General features: G+C 47.8%; 2 protein-coding genes across 3 annotated transcripts in view; both read left to right on the top strand.

Moving 5' to 3' along the window:
- ZDHHC8 (zinc finger DHHC-type palmitoyltransferase 8) overlaps nucleotides 1-22,562 on the top strand; it is a 286,530-nt gene that overhangs the window by 170,047 nt on the left and 93,921 nt on the right. The gene's annotated exons all lie outside the window — the stretch shown is intronic.
- The window catches only part of LOC128404131 (serine/threonine-protein phosphatase 2A activator-like), a 59,680-nt gene that overhangs the window by 24,100 nt on the left and 13,018 nt on the right, over nucleotides 1-22,562 (top strand). The gene's annotated exons all lie outside the window — the stretch shown is intronic.

Below are 22,562 nucleotides of genomic sequence, written 5' to 3' on the forward strand. Positions count from 1 at the left end.
TTTTCAAAACTCACAGAATATCCCTCCTGTAAAAGGCATGGTACAGATAGCAGGCAATGTTTTATCTCAGGGAGAACATAAACCTTCAATTCAGCCTGTAAAAAAGAGACAAACATGTTAGAAACATGGGTTACACGTCCCTGTGAACCTGTAGCAAATTTAACTGTTTTCTCAGTTGAAACAGCCTTGCAGTTCCACATTTGTCCATCAGGTGGCGCTGTTACCAAATGGGCATTCGCAGCCGAGTCAACAACCCAACGTAGGACTCTCCCCCCTCCGGAGTTGTCCTTCTTTGTTGCCTTAGCAACTGACTTCCTGCTGCCCCCGACCTTGGGGCGCTCGCTGCAGGTGGTGTTCTCCAAAACACCCATCGAAGCAGTCAGCTGATAAGCTTTCTCACGCCTGCTCCCTCTGTTGCCATGGAAACCCGGCTGGTTCCCATGGGAAGCGACCTTGGAACCATCTTGCCCTGGCTCCCTTGCTCTCTGTGGGCAGTTGCGACGCAGGTGTTCAGTCGAAGCACAAACAAAACATCGCCTAGTGGAAAACTTTGCAAACGTGCCTTTGGTCTTCTCTGCCCCCCCAACCTTTCCAGCAGCACTCCTCCTCGAGGCTTTTCTGCCGTTGGGAAAATGGCCTTTGGCTTCTGCTGTGGTTTCTCTGTAAACCCCTTCCAGCTCCTGCCAAACAGCCTGGGCACTCTCAAGACCATTGGAACGGCCTGCAACCCCATTCTCTGGTGCAAAGCTCCTCTCTTCTCTCAGCTGCTTTTCAGCACGCAGCACATACGTAGGGGCATTCCGGCAGCCCTCCAACACAGTCCCAGCCCCCTCTGGGCTTTCTGGGCATTCCTCAGCCCCTCCTGGACTTCCAGCCCCCTCTGGGCCTCTTGGTGCTTCCTCAGAGCAATTCTCAGCCCCCTCTCGCCTGGCTCCCACTGTCTTCTTCAGTGCCTGCCTTCTCCCGGCCCAGGGCTTGCTCCCGTCCACCTTATCAAGAGGGATTGACGACTTCTGGCTGTCTGCCATCTCTCCCCGGGGGCCCAGCCTACTCACGATACAGTAGCACCTCCCGGTCCGGCAGATCCTTCCCAGCGAGTTCCGTTCGCTCTAGCTGGCTCCAGCTACTCCTTAGCTGGCCTTTGGCTGCTCCTCAGCCTCTTTGCCTGCAGTTTCACTTCCCAGCGTCTCATCGGCTGGCCTCTGGCTGCAGCCTCCTCACACGCACGAACGTTGCTTATCTTTATTGCTGACCTCCATAACCTGTTCGGGGAGTCAATTACGTCCAGGGGTCCGGCACACTTCTCTTGCGCAGCTCTGGTCTTCCCCCCTGGGACCTTTGACTCAGCAGAGCGCGTAAAACACAGCGGAAGCAGAAGCAGGAACGTTCTGTCGTGTGGTAATAACTCAGGCTGAAACGCAGCAGTCTCCTTATCTTAAAGTCTTTATTCTTTAGCAAAACACAACAGCTATAAATCTCCTGCCTGGAGACAGAGCGGACATCTCGCTTGCTCTCTCCTTGGAGCAAACACGCACACTGAAAGAATACAGAGAAACCACTCCCTTCAGTGTTCTAAGCCCGCCCTCAGAATGTGAGGCGTCATCACTCAGAACTCTTAACCCTGTAAGTTCTGAGCCTCTCCTAACAGAGCCTACCAAGTGGTGATAGCGATGGCGAAGAAGACTTTCTTCACCGCCTCTTTTGCATCTGCGGAAAACAGCAGCAGGAGACTCTTTCAGGTGGTTCGCAATTTAGCGGAACCACGTGCGACATCGGGGCCCAATACGGGCCACATGATCTCCTGCAATGACTTTGCAAAGTTTTTTGCAGATAAAGTCGCTCAGATTCGAGAAGAGGTAGACTCCACCGTGGGAGCAGGGCCAGGGCGGGAGAGTGCTAGAGTCCTGTCTAGTCAAGTTGTGTGGGATCAATTCCAATCTGTTACCCCCGAGGATGTGGACAGGCTGCTTGGATGAGTGAAACCAACCACTTGTCTCCTTGATCCTTGCCCATCCTGGCTTATAAAAGCTAGCCGGGAAGGACTGGGCGATGGGCTTCGTGGGGTGGTGAATGCTTCCCTCCGTGAGGGAGCCTTCCCAGACCCGCTGAAAGAGGCGGTTATTAAACCGCTTCTTAAAAAACCATCTTTAGATGCGGACACGATAGCCAACTATTGCCCAGTCTCAAATCTTCCATTCTTGGGCAAGGTGATTGAGCGAGTGGTTGCTGAACAACTCCAGGCACGCCTGGAAGAAGCGGACCACTTGGATCCTTTCCAGTCGGGATTCAGGCCTCATCATGGGACTGAAACTGCCTTGGTCGCACTGGTTGATGATCTCCGGCGGGCTAGGGACAAAGGTGAGAGCTGTTTCCTAGTTCTGCTGGATCTCTCAGCGGCGTTTGATACCATCGACCATAACATCCTTCTGGACCGTCTTGAGGGGCTGGGAGCTGGGGGCACTGTTATACAGTGGTTCCGCTCCTTCCTCCTGGGCCGTGTTCAGAAAGTGGTGGTGGGGGATGAGTGTTCAGACCCCTGGGCCCTCACTTGTGGGGTGCCTCAGGGTTCTGTCCTCTCCCCCATGCTTTTCAACATCTACATGAAGCTGCTGGGAGAGATCATCAGGGGATTTGGGCTGGGTGTTCATCAATATGCAGATGATACCCAGCTCTACCTCTCTTTTAAATCAGAACCAGTGAAGGCAGTGAAGGTCCTGTGTGAGTGCCTGGAGGCGGTTGGAGGTTGGATGGCGGCTAACAGATTGAGGTTGAATCCTGACAAGACAGAAGTACTGTTTTTGGGGGACAGGAGGCGGGCAGGTGTGGAGGATTCACTGGTCCTGAATGGGGTAACTGTGCCCCTGAAGGACCAGGTGCGCAGCCTGGGAGTCATTTTGGACTCACAGCTGTCCATGGAGGCACAGGTCAAATCTGAGTCCAGGGCAGCTGTTTACCAGCTCCATCTGGTACGCAGGCTGAGACCCTATCTGCCTGCGGACTGCCTCGCCAGAGTGGTGCATGCTCTGGTTATCTCTCGCTTGGATTACTGCAATGCGCTCTACGTGGGGCTACCTTTGAAGGTGACCCGGAAACTACAACTAATCCAGAACGCGGCAGCTAGACTGGTGACTGGAAGTGGCTGCAGAGACCACATAACACCGGTCTTGAAAGACCTACATTGGCTCCCAGTACGTTTCCGAGCACAATTCAAAGTGTTGGTGCTGACCTTTAAAGCCCTAAACGGCCTTGGTCCAGTATATCTGAAGGAGCGTCTCCACCCCCATCATTCTACCCGGACACTGAGGTCCAGCACCGAGGGCCTTCTGGCGGTTCCCTCACTGCGAGAAGCCAAGTTACAGGGAACCAGGCAGAGGGCCTTCTCGGTAGTGGCGCCTTCCCTGTGGAACACCCTCGCACCAGATGTCAAAGAGAACAACAACTACCAGGCTTTTAGAAGACATCTGAAGGCAGCCCTGTTTCGGGAAGCTTTTAATGTTTGATGTATTATAGTATTTTAATATTCTTTTGGAAGCCGCCCAGAGTGGCTGGGGAAGCCCAGCCAGATGGGCGGGGTATAAATAATAAATTATTATTATTATTATTATTATTATTATTATTATTATTATTATTATTATGGTTCACCCCCTCCTCAGAAAATCCCTACAATTACCCTGTGAGGTAGGCTAAGAGGTTGTGACTGGCCCAAGGTCACCCAGTGAGCATCATGACTGAGTGGGAATTTGAACCTTGATTTCCCAGGTCCTAGTCTGACACTCTAAATACACCACCCTGCCTTCAGGCAAGTGGATGTTTGCAAGCCAAGATCAGTGAACTTGTGTAAACTCAGTGGGGCAGGTTAAGAGGCTGTGACTGACTCCAAGGTCACCCAGTGAGCTTCATGACATAGTGGGGATTGGAACCCTGATCTCCCAGGTCCTAGTCTGACACTTTAACCACTACACTGCGCTGCCTTCCTAGATTACTTCTGCTATGGCGCAGCTACATAAACTTAAGTAGGTATATAAATATGGGAAAAGCAAAATGTCACTTAGAGAATGATCTGGAATATTTTCTTTTAAGCTTGAATTTGTTTTATTCTGGATTGTTTTTATTTGATGTTTTAATGTGTTGTAAACTGCTTTGAGATTTTAAAATAGAAAGCTGTATAAAAATGAAATAAAAAATAAAAACTTCTCCTGGGGAAGGGGGAAAGGCACATAGACATTCTGTTGTGGCAACCACAATCCCGGTTTAGGGTGCCATTTGGTGATTAGTTTATATACCTGAGTTTCTTCCTGCTCTGCATTGCAGTGAGGCTCAGTCAGGTTGTGGGACAAGGAGAGGTCAAGATGTCTGGATGCACAGAAAGGTGGGTTGCGGTTCAGGCAGGAAAAAAGGGTCAGGTCTTCTACATCGAAGTCCTCTAAGACAGAAGAAGACAGAAGCACATCTTCAGACCCGAGAGCTGAGGACCGGGACTTATCTGGTAGCAATGGCCCAGGGCTTGCCCTTCCATCACCTTTTTCTTTAATCCCAGAAGAACTCCCCTGTCCAGTCGGCTGCGTGCTCTCTGCCGATTTCTGGTTGACTAGATTCTCTTTGCAGCCTCAGTTCCGGGCGAGAGAAGTATGCTGGCCTTGCGTTTTCCATTGACCTTCCATGAGGTTCAAAGAGAGAGGGGGAGAGAACGGCTTGAGATCTCCTTTGCGTGTTTCCATTGTAATCTTTGTGACCTCCCCCCTCCCCACACTCCAGTTTATTTTCTGCGAAGGCGTTATTAGTCAGTGGAATCAGGTTTTTCCCAAAGGGAATGACAGAAGTGCAAACAGTCTGAGCTAATTTAAAAAAAGAAAGAAAGGGAGAAAAGGCAAGAGCACAGCGCTTTAGAACTAGACTGTGCTTTGGAAAAAAAACAACAACCCCTGTGTTTGTGGTGGTGGAGAGGAAACACATTAGGATGAGGAGGGGTGCAAGGCGATTTGCTCCCCACCCACCCATCACTGTTGTAACTGTTCCGTGATGCAGCTGAAACTGGGTGTTTGGCAAGTGAGTTTGCATGTTAGATCTGTAATCAGCTGTCAGGGAACTGCCATCGCAGCCAGGAGTGGAGGAAGGGCTCCCAAGCGATGCCGGAGAGGGGCCCAGCAGGGAGAGAGGGGACTCATCGGCCGGGGAAGGAAATCAGCGTTACACCAGGGAGAAAGGCGGGCAGAGGCGGGCTTCGGAGAGATGTCCCCATACACCCGCAGGTGGAGGAGAGGGAACTTCGCAGTCAAGCCATGGAAATACTCAATTCAAGATGGCGAGGGCGCCAGGTGGAGTACCTGGTGGCCTAGGAGGGCAAACCCGAGTCAGAAAACACGTGGGTTCCCGCGGAGGCCATCAGGGATGAGTATCTTAGGGAGGAGTTTCACAACAGGTTCCCAAGGAAACCCAAACCACTAGCGAGATTCTGGGAGGAGCAATTTGGAATCACAGAAGATGAAGAGGATTTTGTGGGTTTTTCGGCCTCCGAAGAGGAGGGAGGAGAGGTGTCAGAGGGAGAGGAATTGGACTGGGAAGGTTACCCCGCGGGAGGAGATAGGAGCAGGTGGGAAGCAGAGTTTGCATCGTCAGAGGATGGGGGCAGTTCCTTCAGGGGATTCCCCGCATCGTCGGCCGAGGAAAGGGACGAGATTGGGTCAAAGGAGCGGGCCGGAGGTGGAGGGGGTCCGGGGGGGAGGTGGATGTCAGGGAACTGCCATCGCAGCCAGGAGTGGAGGAAGGGCTCCCAAGCGATGCCGGAGAGGGGCCCAGCAGGAGAGAGGGGACTCATCGGCCGGGGAAGGAAATCAGTGTTACACCAGGGAGAAAGGCGGGCAGAGGCGGGCTTCGGAGAGATGGCTCCAGGACTCTTCGCCAGAGACCAGCGGGGAGAGCACGGGTCCTCCGCTGCCCACACCCACCCTGCGCAGAAGACTTCCGCGCAGGGAGGCTAGGCGGAGACTATCCGTCAAGGAACTTTTATGTTGGCAGAAGTTCAGGAAACTCCCACTGACGGATTCTGCCAGTGACTAAGACAGCCGCGGAATCAGGGCTGTCCAGCCAGGGAAAGGTTTATCCAGGCAACCTCGCCAAGAGTGGCGGCAACTTACGCACGAGCAACCCCCAATTCCCATTACATTAGCCTTGACATTTCTGCCTCTTTTATCGCCCTTGGATGGTTTCAGAGAAGCAGAGGGCTGACAAGGGAGACAGGATGTGTGTATCCCTGCCTCTGAGACCTTCCTTCAGAAGGGGATGATGGTGGCACATTTTATATCCTGTCTCCAAGGAACTGGCTGTTGTGGGTAGAAAGGGGTAGGCAGCGTCAGCACAAAGGGTTTTGTCGCCTGAAGTGGAGCAGCAAATGCCCCCCTCCGCCAAATCAAGGTGTGTGCACTCGCATCCACATTAAAGCGCATGGCTTCCCACCCCAAAGAATCCTGGGACCTGTAGTTTACCACATGGAGCTACAGTTCCCAGCACCCTTGACAAGTGGCAGTTCCCAAGATTATACGGGGGAAGGCATGTGCTTTCAATGTGGCCCATTATCCAAGGCCAGTGATTGAATTTAAGTCGCATGAAGGGAAAAAGTAAAGCTCACAAGCTTCTCCTTTCCCCCAATAATAAAGACTAATTGGCGGTCTTTTCATGACACCCAGATTTAGCAGCCTGAGGCAGCCATTTCACTCTGCCTAATGGTAGAGGGAGAGAGGGGGTGATGCATTGAAACCAGCAGAGTTAACTCTTCCTGCCTACTTGCTCCTCCCTCCAGGATTGGTTGAAGGTTAAATAATCCCAACCACCCAAATTTACTCGGAGCAGAGCTTTCAGTGTGCCTGCTCCTGTTCCGTGGAACAGCATTTCCGTTGAGATAGGTGCTTACTATTTGCACTTTCCAAAAACAACTGAAGACATTTTTGTTCCAAAGTCTATGCGCTGCCACTCGAAAGGCACCCTTAATCCCCACCCTTCTCCCATCATGGATCCCAATCCAATAATACGGGGTTTTGTCGTGGTCTCCCATCCAACTTCTGACCACAGCCCAACCCACTTAGCTTTAACAAGGTGCCCTCAGACCCTGGGACGGATCTGGTGTAGGACAACTGTAACACATGCAGCAGATAATAGTTTGCTCTGCCAGCTGTTGTTGTATTGGGAAAGTAGCCTTGAAAGGATCCATCTTTAGCTAGGAAGAGCTGGCAAGAGCCAGCGGGCCTGCAAGAATTTTTTAAACCCATCTCGTCCTATTCAAGTCTGGAATATGCTAGAGATTGACTTTCGCTCTGTCCTTATGTTTCATTTGCTTGAAAGCTTCTGGAATGTTTTTTTCCTTGGATAAATATACTCCCAAGCTGTCCAGTTTTGTCGCATCTGTGCCAAGCTTCTGGAAATAGCTTCATTATATGTGTGCATACACATATATTTATATGGAATGAATAGTTGCAAGGTTTCCCACTAAGCCTTCCTCTTTGCTGTTGGACATAAGCAGTGGCATCAGGTTGGCTCTTATTTCAGACTATGGTGGGTGCAGCAGAGCTTGACAAAAGCATACCAATAGGAGCGGATACTCAAATTGGCTTTCTGAGGCTATAAAACTGTGGTGTAATTTATCTTATGAACAGCCTTTGCTTATGCACATACAATTCTTCCTTTGCTTCGTGCTTCCGGTGGTGGTTTTGGTGAGCACTAGACAGCATCTTAAAAAGTAGAGACATCACCTTGCCAACAAAGGTCCATATAGTTAAAGCTATGGTTTTCCCAGTAGTGATGCATGAAAGTGAAAGCTGGACCATAAAGAAGGCTGATCGCCGAAGAATTGATGCTTCTGAATTATGGTGCTGGAGGAGACTCTTGAGAGTCCCATGGACTGCAAGAAGATCCAACCTATCCATTCTGAAGGAAATCAGCCCTGAGTGCTCACTGGAAGGACAGATCGTGAAGCTGAGGCTCCAATACTTTGGCCACCTCATGAGAAGAGAAGACTCCCTGGAAAAGACCCTGATGCTGGGAAAGATGGAGGGCACAAGGAGAAGGGGATGACAGAGGACGAGATGGTTGGATAGTGTTCTCTTTTTTTTAAAAAAAGATATTTATTGAGATTTTCCACCTTAATACATTAAAAAATCAAAAAAGAAAAAACAAAAAAGTTAAAAACACATAAAGTTTACAATCCGTATTTTCAATAACATATTTCCCTGACTTCCCCACAGCTCCCCTTCTTATATTCCAATTCAAATTGTTAGTTCAACAAGTTCTTATCCCCAATTTTTGACCTTTTTATATTTAATTCATTTTAGAAAAACCAATTTTAACTTATAAACATCAATATTTGTACATCAGTGCTCATTCTTAAAACTTTTTTCTAAAGTCGACCCAAATTCCCTTCCACGAATTCCCCAATTTTCATACTAATAACAAAACAAAATAAAAAAACAGATTATAATTGTCCACCCTTTGGATTCCCAAACCCCACCCCACCCCTTTCCCGGTTTCAATCCCCAACAAATGTCCATCAGTCTTAGTCTACTATCAGCCTGGAGACCTCACGTCCGAGGCTCTTAATTCTCTCTCAATTCCTCTCTTCCGGTTTTTTTGGTAGTCCTTAGTATTAAACACCAGATCTCGGAGAAGCTCTGTCCCAATAGGGTCCATGTTTCTTCCAGCCAGACCTCCATACTTAAAAGTGGAGCCCGAATCTTGTTTCTTACTCTTTTTAAGTCCAAATGTCCTGAAAGCTCCAACTTCCACCTTAATCAAATTTGTAATCCATAGGTCTTCAGATCTCCACATAAGGAGATCTCTCCATTCTTCAATCTCCAATTCAGACCAGATTTTCATCATCCAGTACTTATTTTCCTTTGTAACCATCATGTCAGGCCTCTGGCTCTCCTTTATCATCTGCAACATTACATCTCCTCCTTCCTTTTCCTCAGAAACAACATATATCTCTTTCTCCACACTCTCAAATCTCTCAAGTTTCTCTTCTTATCCAGCTGCATGAACTTCCTGAGTCAAATCCTTATCAAATTCAATGACTTTGTTTACTGTTAAGTCCAGAGTTGCAACATTGGTAGCCAAAACATCAATTTGGCCTTGTAACTTTCCCAAGAGAAGAAAAACTCTGTCCAATTTAGCTTGAATTTTTCCTCCTTCAGCCATTCTTGTAATGTCCCAAAACCCCCCTCTAGAGGGATTTTGGTTACTTAATCTTCCTTCCAGTTCAAATCCAAAAATCAAGTTAGTTTGTATCAGTTCTTCCTTGTTTTCAACAAAATATAACCAAATTGTAACAAATATATCCAGCAGAGACAGCAGAAACAAAGTTCTCTTTTTCCTTCTTGACAGCTAATTTGACAGCTGTCAAACTCTTCTATATCTCCTCAACAGGCTCTCTTATCCTCCAGTAAAATTACTTATACTGCCAAATCGTGAAATTAATGTCTTTTACCCAATAAAGAAGAAGAAGTTCTCTTGACCTTAGTTAACTAGTCCTTGCTTTAAATTATTTACAAGACGGGGAGACGGACTTCCTGTTTGCGCCTTCCCCGATCGTGCCTAATTCAAAAATTTTTTTTCTTTGCAAATCCAATTTCCGTACTACTCACGGGTTGTTGCTTTTAAAGTCCAATTGTTCACAAGAAGAAGTCAGCGCTCTCCGACCATGGCATGCGGCTTCACTCCGCAGGAGAAGCAGTCGACTCTCAGCACCGCGCCGCTCGCCCCGTCCCCCGTTCTGAAGCCTTTAAAAAGGCTCCTTTGCGGGTCGGGGGGCGCAAATGGTGCCCGCCAAGTCACCAGGTTCACAGGCTTCAGCGCCTGTGATTTCTGAGGGTCCCCGCGTTGCCGCAGCGGCAAGACCCAAATCCTGCGGAGACGATTCCCTCCGGAGCTCGGAGGGAATCCGCCATTAGTCGATGGCGCTAACCCAGAAGTCCTCGGTTGGATAGTGTTCTCGAAGCTACCAGCATGAGTTTGACCAAACTGCGGGAGGCAGTGGAAGACAGAAGTGCCTGGCGTGCTCTGGTCCATGGGGTCATGAAGAGCTGGACACGACTAAACAACAACAACAACTGCGGCAAAGCGATTCAGGCAACTCTCTTTCCTCCAGCCGTTATTTATGCAAGTGCCCATGTTTTCTGGGGCTAATGGGAGTTGTAGTGCAGCAACATCTAGAGGGCCTAGAGGTTCCCCACACCTGGCTTAGCACAGCAGTCCAAATGGCACACCCAGCTCTGTCACCTGCACACATTGCTTGTTACTCCTTGCTCCCCAGCACCTACGGCCTAAGCTGCTTGCCTGTCATATACCTAACGGTAGGGCTGGCCCTGCAAGCTGATTTGTTTTCTCTCTCTTAATTATGTGTTAGTCAAAGCCTTGCAAAGTACCATGTGACAGCGCGTCTCGTCCCGATTGCTCCCAGCAGCAACTGTCTACATGGATATTGCATAAAACTAACTAGAAGTGACTGTGTGTGAGCTCTGTAACCCCTCTGGGAAACGCATCTTTATGCAAAGCTGATGGCAGAACACTATGCAAGCAGAAACACCCCCCCCCAAAAAAAAAACACCCCTCGGAGCTCTTAAAAGCAGGATGTTCCAAGTGTGTAAACCTAGCTGCAAGCTCCCTCAGAGCAAGAATAGCAGTCTTAATATATCCCCCCCCACTTGTCTGATTATTTCTGAAGCACAGTATTAACATATTGAGAGAACAAGGACATTCTCTACAATTCTGTGATTCCATGAATTGGTTTGGTCAGTGTGCTTGGTCAGTGTTCAAGACGGTTTAAACCGAAAGAATGAGTGAAGGAGCATCTCCACCCCAATCATTCAGCCGGGACACTGAGGTCCTCCTCTGAAGGTCTTCTGCTGGTTCCCTCACTGCAAGAAGTGAGATTACAGGGAACCAGGCAGAGGGCCTTCTCAGGGGCAGAGCTGTCTTCCCTGGCACCTGGAGCAGGGAGGGGCTAGCCGGCCACACAGTGAGCGTCCCTAGTGGCCCACTGCCGCACAGCGAGCGTCTGGGGGCGCTGCCTGTGCAGTGAGCATCCGGGGGCACTGTGCAGTGAGCGGGGGGGCGGCGTGGCAATGTCACCCACCCTCACAGCTGACACCCGGTACGCACCACACCGCACCCCCGCACTCGCCTTACTCCGCCAGTGGGCCTTCTCGGCTGTGGTGCCCGCCCTGTGGAAGGCCCTCCTATCAGATGTCAAGGAGATAAACGACTATCTGACTTTTAGAAGACATCTGAAGGCAGCCCTTTTTAGGGAAGTTTTTAATGTTTGATGTTTTATCGTGTCTTTTATATTTTGTTGGGAGCCGACCAGAGTGGCTAGGGAAACCCAGCCAGATGGGTGGGGGGTATAAATAATAAATTATTATTACAATGGTACCTCGGGTTAAGTACTTAATTCGTTCCGGAGGTCTGTTCTTAACCTGAAACTGTTCTTAACCTGAAGCACCACTTTAGCTAATGGGGCCTCCCGCTGCTGCTGCGCCGCCGCTGCGCAATTTCTGTTCTCATCCTGAAGCAAAGTTCTTAACCCGAGGTACTAATTCTGGGTTAGCAGAGTCTGTAACCTGAAGCGTATGTAACCCAACGTACCACTGTATTATTATTATTAATATTAGTAGTAGTAGTAGTAGTAGTATTTATTATTTTATTAAAACATTTACAGCCAAAAGAAAGATGCCCTAGTATTGTGGAGCTGTGAAATTTCAGAAACACCCCGACACACACAAAAACTGTACAGTTATATACGGGGCTGTAATTCCATTTACCCAGTTGCCAAGCCTGCAAGGGTGCCACTGAGATTTCATTTTTAAAAAGAAGCTAATCTACCAGAGGTAACTAAAGCAGCGCACAATTTAATCACAAACTGCAGTTATTTCTTCTTCCTTTTAATTACTTTAAATTGCCCCGCCTCTCTTCTAGGAGCTTAAAGCTCTTCTGTGGGTTCTCTCTCCCTTTCCAACCTATTTTATTCTCAAGAGATTCAGACCCAAGGTCATTTGTGAGCTTCATAGCTGAGCAGAGATTTGAACTGTTTGGGTTTTTTTAAAAATCAAGAGCTATCTGAAGATCCAGCGGTGGAAATAACTAAGAACATTTAAAAACGATTGCCTCTCCAATTTGTTACACTATGTACCAGCTTGGAGGTCATAACAAACAGTTCCTCTCCTCCCCTCCTCTCCTCCTCCAGTGTGGCCACAAGGAAATCAGATTTTGCTCCCATTTTTTAATAACCACAGTTTAGTGTCACACCTGAACCCTAAGCTGTAGCTAATTGTAACTGTGGTTTGTTGAAACAAACTGGATTCATAGCCCATGACTGTGAAATTTTCTTGAATTAAATATGGTGCTATAATGGTGCTTATATTAAAAAAAAGAAAGGAGGTATTTCTTTTGACAATGAGTCAGATACATATAGAACTGGAAAATGAGCCACTACAAATATTGTTGTTTCATTGAAGGCAGGGTCTCTCTCTCTCTCTCTCTCTCTCTCTCTCTCTCTGTGTGTGTGTGTGTGTGTGTGTGTGTGTGTTACATCCATCTGCTGGCATTTTTGTGTTGCCTAAGCAAATATTGCCGCAGCTTCCTGTGGCGTATGATTTAAAGCTATGCTCCCATTATTTGTATGTACCAGCGTAAAGAAAGTAATTTTAGATAAAGGCCATGTTTTAATAGGACTGTAAATCTAGCAAATGTATTTACAGACAAGCAACTTCCTTTGAGATCTTTCCAGCAGATAAACATTGCAATTTCCTCACATTACAGAAACGAAACAAAAACAAAATAAACACCTATACATAGAGCCAAAAATGAGCAGCATGTTGCTTCAGTTTTAAAAATCTACACTCCAGTGACTACTTTCAAGCATCGCAATTTGGGGCTAATCAAATTTGTTTGTGTTCAGTTCTTGCATACTAAAAGTGCAGCATAAATATATTCATACTCAGACGTAATATTCGGCTCCAAAGAAAGACCGGGGGGGGGAGATACAATGCCTAATAACTGTGCAGGCTCAGAGTTTTTGTAGCATATAGATAAAATTCACACAGCATGTGCAGTCATAGTATTAAATCACTGGAAACTGAACAGGAGGCCAGTTGACATGAGCCAACAGTGTGACGCGGCAGCTAAAAAAGCCAATGCAATTCTGGGCTGCATCAATAGGAGTATAGCATCTAGATCAAGGGAAGTAATAGTGCCACTGTATTCTGCTCTGGTCAGACCTCACCTGGAGTACTGTGTCCAGTTCTGGGCACCACAGTTCAAGAAGGACACTGACAAACTGGAACGTGTCCAGAGGAGGGCAACCAAAATGGTCAAAGGCCTGGAAACGATGCCTTATGAGGAACGGCTAAGGGAGCTGGGCATGTTTAGCCTGGAGAAAAGGAGGTTAAGGGGTGATATGATAGCCATGTTCAAATATATAAAAGGATGTCACATAGAGGAGGGAGAAAGGTTGTTTTCTGCTGCTCCAGAGAAGCGGACACGGAGCAATGGATCCAAACTGCAGGAAAGAAGATTCCACCTAAACATTAGGAAGAACTTCCTGACAGTAAGAGCTGTTTGACAGTGGAATTTGCTGCCAAGGAGTGTGGTGGAGTCTCCTTCTTTGGAGGTCTTTAAGCAGAGGCTTGACAACCATATGTCAGGAGTGCTCTGATGGTGTTTCCTGCTTGGCAGGGGGTTGGACTCGATGGCCCTTGTGGTCTCTTCCAACTCTATGATTCTATGACTCATCTGTTTTCCATACATGAACTGAGCAATGAACATATGTATTTAAATGCAGGGCCAGCCCTGCCGTTAGGCAGTTCAAAGCAATGGCTTCAGGTTGCAGATGTTGTGGGGGCAAGATGATGGATGGTAGAACTGTGTGGCTTCCCCTGCGCCCCTGAGCCAACCTGCTTCCCTCAGATGTTTTAAGTACAGTGGACGCTCTGGTTGCGAACATGATCCGTGCGGGAGGCATGTTCGCAACCAGCAGCTTTCACAACCTGCAGCGCCGCGACTGCACATGCGTGGGTTGCGCTTCTGCGCTTCTGCACATGCACAAAGCACGATTTAGCGCTTCTGCACATGTGCGACTGCCGAAACCCTGAATTAACTGGTTTCGGCTTGTCCGTAACCCAAAAAAACGCAACCTGAAGCGTCTGTAACCCAAGGTATGACTGTACTGGCCTCTGCTCTCCTAACTAACTGGTTGAATAAGTTTCTGCTTAGTGAATGACTACAGCCAGGGGCCGTCCATCCCGTTTTGCCGCCTGAGGTGAAACGGGAAGCTACCGCCCACTACCCTTGCAGCCACCAGAGCCTCACTTACCCAGGGTCACATAGATGCAGCTTCCGGGTTCCAGCAAGATTGCATGGAGGCCTCCAGAGATCTCATGTGACCTTTTCAAGACCTGGTAAATGAAGTCCATTGCAGCTGCATCTACTTCTCTCTGCTTCTGCCGGTGGCCATGGTGGTGCCCTTTGGATTCCACCGCTTGAGGCAGCTTCCTCAGTCTGCCTCATGGCCATGACTACAACAATCTTCGCACATTACTCCTGAGTAGATGCTAAGCATGCTGAATGGAGATCGCAGCTGTGCATTTTAGCCCCATTCCAAAAGTCACACTCCATGCATAAAATGGTCTCTATGCATCTCCTGGCTGCAGAGATTATCTTGACCATGGTGACGGTAAACAGTAGGGCCGGCCGGGTCCACACCTTTGCTGGCCATGTTCAGGATAGGCTCTGCAACTGGGAGTCTTCTCTATGCGTGGATGCAATTGGCAAGGGCTCTAAATCACAGGGGAGCATAGAGAAAGCTGCCCATTGCAGGTGCTCTCTTTCACATGATAGCAGGAAAAGGAGGAGGAGGAGAGTGTGGCTTTGGGGGGACAGTGGTAAAGGTGCAGTCCCCAAACTCCACACTTATTTCTTCACATGCAAGTACAGTAATGCACAAAGAAGGCTCTGTGTCCTTGTGGAAATGGAGATATAGAATCTATTGGCTATGTCCGTTAACACTACAGTTACAGACAACAGAGGCTGATTCTTCCTTTAATAAGAACCTAGAAAAACCACTGAAACTGATATCTTTCTATTTAACTGACGACTATTTATGTCCCAGATAAGGTTGCTGAATTCTTTCTATCTTCCAATACAAATTAGGAAGCAGATGGTAAATTAAGAACCTAATTCTATATATGTGTATGTGTGTCTATATCTGTACAGTCGTACCTTGGAATTCGAACGGAATTCGTTCCGGAAGTCCGTTTGACTTGCAAAATGTTCGAAAACCGAAGCACTGCTTCTGATTGGCTGCAGGAAGCTCCTGTAGCCAATCGGAAGCCCTGTCAGACGTTTGCAAACCGAAACAGTTACTTCCGGGATTGCGACATTCAGGAGCCAAAACATTCAGGAACTAAGCTGTTCAGCTTCCAAGGTACAACTGTATATTGATATCTGTTGGTATCAAATTAAAGCATTTATTTATCCATTTCATTGGGGCATTGTTGGAATTGACAGTATTGTGTATGAGCCAGAGCCGTGGGGGCCGAGGTCCCTTTGCTGCCCCCCCCGTAAAATATTTGAGGGAGCTGTGGACTCATCCTGTGAGCTTCTGTGTATGGTCCATCACCACCTTGAGAGACAGGTCCCTTGTCTTCTTTACAGAACATTATTTTTTATTAAATATTTCAGGGAACTCCCAATTGCTGCTCCCTGAATGAAACTCTAGCCTGGGTGCATAAGGCAGAGGTAGCCACCCGGGTGCCCTTCAGACATTGTTGGACTACAACTCCCATCAGCCTCAGCCATCATGGCCAGTGGGATAATGGGAGTTGTAGTACACTGCCCAGATCCAGACCTGATTAGCTTCAGCAATGTGGTGCCTTTTTTTACAAAAATGAGAGGCTTTGAAGCCCAGGAGCTCCAGGATTTCATGTTGTGGTAGAAGCAGAGTTTTGTTCTTTTACCTGGGATGCAGAAGTATATCTTACAGCTGTAAACAGGGAAATAAATAAATAAATAATGTACCAATGTCCCAGTTTGGAAAACCAAGTCTTAAAATAGCCCCCTCCCCTCTCCTCCCTTGTTCTTCCATTCATCAAAAGCCTAAGTTATGAAATCATCTTGGAATTTTACTATTAATAAAGCAGGGTACATTCATCTTAAAATTAGCCGTTATTGTGCATATCACTTTCACAGCCAGGCGAGCTCTTGATAACTTATAAACTTATATCTCTCAACGTTTCATCTATTTTTACATTTCTCCAAGCTCCAGTGAGTCACAGCCAACATTACATAACAACAACACCCCCCAATTAAAAGTCTGGAATTAAGCTTGCAGGCAGGTATTAATATATTTGGTTTAGAGCTGTGCACAGGAACATCTAGACCCACCCATATTATTATTATTATTATTATTATTATTATTATTATTATTATTTTATTTTATTTATACCCCGCCCATCTCGCTGGGTTGCCCCAGCCACTCTTGTCAGCGCAGTGGTACCTCGAGTTACAAACGCCTCAGGTCACAAACGCTTCAGGTTACAAACTCCGCTAACCTGGAAGAGTTACCTCGAGTTGAGAACTTTGCCCCAGGATGAGAACAGAAATCGTGTGTGGCAGCAAGAGGCCCCATAGCGAAAGCACGCCTCTAGTTAAGAACAGTTTCAGGTTAAGAACGGACCACCAGAACAAATTAAGTTCGTAACTAGAGGTACCACTGTATTCTCTACTCTGACAGTAGCTCCATGGCTTGGGGAAGGTGATATTTCTGATCCTTTCAACCGGAGATACCAAAGATTGAACCTGCATGAAAAGCATGTGCTCTGCTAGTGAACCATGCATTGCTTTTGTTTATTAAAAAAAACCTTCATTTTTTTCAACCTAAGGGCAGGGGAGGAAGGAATGGAATGGCTTAGAGGAGAGCATGTCCGGCCAGGCTCTTTCAAGCTCTTATTAAGGCTCTTATTAAGAGAAAGGAACCACTGCTACATTTCCCTCTTTGAGGGAATATCTTTGGGAATATCAGCTCTTGTGAGGGGAGTACGTACCAGCTCTACGGGGGGAATAGGGGTGTGCTTGCCTCCTAACAACCCCATGGAGGACCTTAAGGTCCATAAATAGCAACACCCTAGAGGTCCCGAAGGGGACGTGGGTGGCGCTGTGGGTAAAAGCCTCAGCGCCTAGGGCTTGCCGATTGAAAGGTCGGCGGTTCGAATCCCCGCAGCGGGGTGCGCTCCCGTTGCTCGGTCCCAGCGCCTGCCAACCTAGCAGTTCGAAAGCACCCCCGGGTGCAAGTAGATAAATAGGGACCGCTTACTGGCGGGAAGGTAAACGGCTTTTCCGTGTGTGGCGCTGGCTCGCCAGATGCAGCTTTGTCACACTGGCCACGTGACCCGGAAGTGTCTCCGGACAGCACTGGCCCCCGGCCTCTTAAGTGAGATGGGCGCACAACCCCAGAGTCTGTCAAGACTGGCCCGTACGGGCAGGGGTACCTTTACCTTTACCTTTTTAGAGGTCCTGAGCCCTAAGGAAGTTAGATTAGCCTCAACCAGAGCCAGGGCCTTCTCAACACTGGCTCCGGCCTGGTGGAACGCTCTGCCTCATGAGACCAGGGCCCTGCAGGATCTGATTTCTTTCCACAAGGCCTGTAAGACAGAGTTGTTCCGCCTGGCTTTTGGCTTGGAATTAACTTGACCGCCCCCCTTCTTTTTTCCTTTTTACCTCTGTGATGGAACTCCTACTTGGGGACTTCGCTGTCTTTTTTCTCGTCCATGTAGGACCAGTCTGAATAGTTAGCCTTGGTGAAGACTTGACGTTTTCACCCCAAAAAAAGTTTTTGAGTTTCTGCTGAAATGAGGCTACATTTTAATGTTGTATTTTAATATTGTTTTTAAGCTGTATTTCAATCAATTGTTTTATATCTGTTGTTAGCCGCCCTGAGCCTGGTCTTGGCTGGGGAGGGCGGGGTATAAATAAAATTTATTATTTGTAGTATTATTAGTAGTATTATTATAACAACTCTCAACAGCCTGAATAAGCTATACTCCCAGACAGAGCTTATACTTTCCCATACGACTTAGTGGTGCGTTGCACCAGGGCGCTGGCCTCTCAGAAGCGCCCCAGCGAGTGGGCGACCTGCGCAGCTTTGCTGGTGGACTCCCCTTTCCCTGCACGCCCGCCAGCTGCGCCCCGTCAAACATATGGCTGGTGGGTGTGCAGCTTGCCTCCCAAGCCTCAAAGTGTATGGGCTGACCTATAAAGCCCTAAACGGCCTTGACAAGTATACCTGAAGGAGCGTCTCCACCCCCATCGTTCTGCCCGGACACTGAGGTCCAGCGCCGAGGGCCTTCTGGCGGTTCCCTCGCTGCAAGAAGCCATGTTACAGGGAACCAGGCAGAGGGTCTTCTCGGTAGTGGCACCCACCCTGTGGAACGTCCTCCCACCAGATGTCAAGGAAATAAACAACTATCTGACTTTTAGAAGACATCTGAAGGCAGCCCTGTTTAGGGAAGCTTTTAATGTTTGACGGTCTATTGTGTTTTAATATTTTGTTGGAATATTAATATTTTGTTGGAATATTTTGTTGGAATTAGCTGTGCCCCACTAATTATACGGCTGGCGGGCGTGCAGCTTCCTTCCCAAGCCTCCGCGGGGATTGCTCTCCCGCTGCGGCATGGGGGAGAGTTGCGCACCCCCCCATGTTTGGTAGTGCGCTGCTTCGCACGCCCCCCCCCCACTATCCATGGTAATTTGGAGGCACTGAGCGGATATTTGCACCTCATCTGCTAAATACGGCCCTGCTCCCAGAATTCTTTCGGGGAAGCCATGACTGTTATCACCAAGTGATACGATGGTGCTTTAAATTCCTGGAGCTGTTGGGGCCACAGTATGGCTGGCAGTGGTCCTCCAGGGTTTCAGAAAGGGGGCATTTCCAGCCTTGCCTAGAGAGGCTGGGGGTTGAACCTGAGGCCTTCTGCATGCAAAGAAGATGCTCTTCCACTGACCTATGGCCCTTCTTTCAGGCATTTGACTTGTTTATGTAATTTTTTTTTGCACCTCGGGTGCTATTCAGCAGAAAGGTGTGATAGAAGCACTTTTATAAATAGATGCAATTCCCCTCTCTCACTCCCCTCTTGTCCTTTCTGCTGCTCTGAAAGCACTGTACACAAGAGCCAGATAAATCCATCTTAAAACCACAGTGTCAAATTAACATAAAAACTGAAACCCACAGGAAAACAGACATGTAGTCTTCCTTGCCCTGTTTTTTTATCTTTACAACAACCCTAATAATAATAATAATAATAATAATAATAATAATAATAATAATAATAATATTTATACCCCACCCATTTGGCTGAGTTTCCCCAGCCACTCTGGGCGGCTTCCAACAAAATATTAAAATACAATAGACTGTCAAACATTAAAAGCTTCCCTAAACAGGGCTGCCTTCAAATGTCTTCTAAAAGTCTGATAGTTGTTTTTCTCTTTGACATCTGGTGGGTGGGCGTTCCACAGGGCGGGTGCCACTACCGAGAAGGCCCCCTGCTTGGTTCCCTGTAACATGGCTTCTCGCAGTGAGGGAACCGCCAGAAGACCCTCGGCGTTGGACCTCAGTGTCCAGGCTGAACGATGGGGGTGGGGACGCTCCTTCAGGCATACTGGACTGAGGCCGTTTAGGGCTTTAAAGGTCAACACCAACACTTTGAATTGTGCCTGGAAACGTACTGGGAGTCCATGTTGGTCTTTCAAGACCAGTGTTATGTGGTCTCGGCTGCTCCCAGTCACCAGTCTAGCTGCCGCATTCTGAATTAGTTGTAGTTTCCATTAACCCTGTGAGGTAGGTAAGACTTAGAGCAGGGAGGAGAAACCTGTGGCCCTCCAGAGGTCATTGGACTACAGCTTCCATCAGCCTGAGCCACCATGGCCAATGGTCAAGGCTGAAGGTTGTTGGAAGTCCAGTCAGGCTTCATGGGAGTTGAAGTGTAACCATGAATTCCATACCCCTGACTAACCCAAGGTCACATGATGAGAGCCTCACAGCTGAACAGAGATCTGAATCCATGTCTCTCTGGTCTAAATTTCTAGGCAGGAATCAACATATATTGGATCACCTTTGGTGTCCCAACAAAGTTTGCTCCCTCGAGGACCCCTGAAACAGGAGGGGCCATGATGCTGAGACCGGAAAGGGGGTTAGTTTAACCTCCGGTTTGCTAGTCAAACTGAATTACTGTGTCGTGAAATGATGCATGTCTAGAAAGCGTGTTACCAATGTGAAAAGTTTGGAAAGCTCTGAGCTTGGCCACTCTCACATTGCTTCAGTATTCAATGCATTACCAAGGAGAGCCCTTCCATGCTTCTGGAGTCAGTCTGGCACCGCAGAGCATGCACTTGTTTCTCCAGGCACAGAAGAAAGACAGGGGCTCAGCTCAATTTTGCGGTCTCACCAGAGCAAAATGAGCACTTGAGAGTGGCCAGCTGGCGAATGAGCTTGTGGATCTTTGAGTGCTGCGCTGAAGCCGTCACACCCAGTGCTTTTTTTCAGCTGGAGCATGCTGTGTTGCAGTTCTGGCACCTCTTAGGTGGGCACTCCCCCTTCCCTCTTTGTACTGAGAAGCCCAAAACGAACATTTCAAGTCAAAATGGAAGCTGGCCAGCATGTGCGAGTCTACACTCATTTTAAGATCTATGACTGCACCTAGCTCCTGGCTGCTCCTAGCCATGATTAGTCAAGCTATGGGGCAGGGCCCATTCATATTTCCTTTTCTTCAATCTATCCCCCTTGTAGCAATGGCGGGCTATCAGCTTTGCAGCCAAGCCTCTACTATTGGGTGCACACACGTTTGTACGAGGGCCCTTCTGAGTTGCCCTTGCCTCTATCTGAATCTAAGAGAACGAGGGAGGCAGGGGTGCATTTATTTGACCTGCACCAAAACCAGGAGCAACCCCCAAACCAGCTAGGGAGACAGCTTGCCGTAGTTTTTAGCCCCTCCGCAGGTGGTTGCCAAATTGGGCTGCCCCGAGTCACCCAGCAACTTGCTGTAACAACTTCATGGTGAGTTCCGGCACCTATTTTTCTTGAAAAAAACGCACGACTCACACCATACTGACCTTCTAGGCAAGCCAGCTGCCTCCACACCCAAATACCATCTTTCTAGCCCTGTGGAGAACAACATCTGGCTGGAAGATTGTAGGGTGCAGAAAAAGTGCTCTCCTCCCACTGTTGGAGGAAAGATTCCTTTGAATGCCTGTTGCTTAGAATCACAAATGCAGAAAATGCTGTTGCACTGCTTTGGGGCTCCCAGTAGGAATCTGGTTAGTCACTGTGAGAACAAGGGGCTGAAATAGATGGGCTACTGGGCTGGTGCAGCAGGGCTTACGTTCTTAAGAGGGAGAACCAGATTGTAATGTGTGAGGGTTTTAGCAGCTGGCCGAGAAAGAGATGGGAGGATCTTGGAGATGCATCTTGGAGGAAGTGGTTAGGACTTGGCAAAGCTATACGATGGCTGTTATTGACCCAGCCACCGGCGATACCAGCTTGACCTCACTGATGTTCCACAGGACCCTGAATTTATTGAACATAATGCCTGCTCAGCAGCAGCAGCGAGAGAAACCACAGTAGTAATTGTACAGAGCCGTACGTGGTCTGCTGACATCATGTCTTCAGAATAAAGGAACGTCTGTACATGCTTGAAGGACCATGAGCCCTTCCAGTATTATTGCATGGCCCTGATGCACCATTTCAGACTTTGGTAAGGACTGAAATGGCATTTGGCAAGGTTTAAAGATCTGCTCTTGAATAAATCCAAGATTAAATTGCAGAAATGCAGGGGTGGAGGAGAAATGTCTCTTTAAAGAGCTTTATATCTCACAATAGCGATGGCCACGTTAATTGTTTTGTATTGTTTATTAATTACGTTATTTAATTGATACCTCACCCTTCCACTCAAAGGAGCCCTTAAGGGCAACCTCACACACAAAAAGTTTAAAGAAGAAAACAGAAGCATGCTTTAAACATCTAAAAACAGTTATTAACCTCACGGCCAATAATTTAAAGGTGCCAGGGACAGTGTCTTTCAAATGCCTGGGTAAACAAGGGTTAAGGAGATTAAATCTGACAAGCACTTTTCCTTAAAAACAAGCAGAGGTTTTTTTCCAACTCCTAGGAGTGGGTGAAGTCATTTTGCTTACAGACAGCATTCTGCACTTGACAAAAGTTCTGTATAAATTGCCCTTTGCTGTGGGACATTGGAAAAACAACAACAACCTTGTGTCTATTCGACTAAACTTTGTTGTGAGCGTGTTGGCTCATGCCAATTTACAATGGAAGGCTCCACACATAGTTTGAGGAAACAAGACTCCCTGTCCAAACTGTACATTTAAAGCAGTAGCATGCCACTCTGGATCCCCCAAAGAATCCTGGGAAGTGTAGTTTAAGGGTGCTGAGGGTCATTAGGAGGCAGGCCCCTATTCCCCTTCGCCAAACTACAATTCCCAGAGTTCCCTGGGGTGAAGGATTGATTGGTAAACCA

The sequence above is a fragment of the Podarcis raffonei genome, chromosome 16, assembly GCF_027172205.1.
Source record: "Podarcis raffonei isolate rPodRaf1 chromosome 16, rPodRaf1.pri, whole genome shotgun sequence".
Classification (NCBI taxonomy): Eukaryota; Metazoa; Chordata; class Lepidosauria; order Squamata; family Lacertidae; genus Podarcis; species Podarcis raffonei.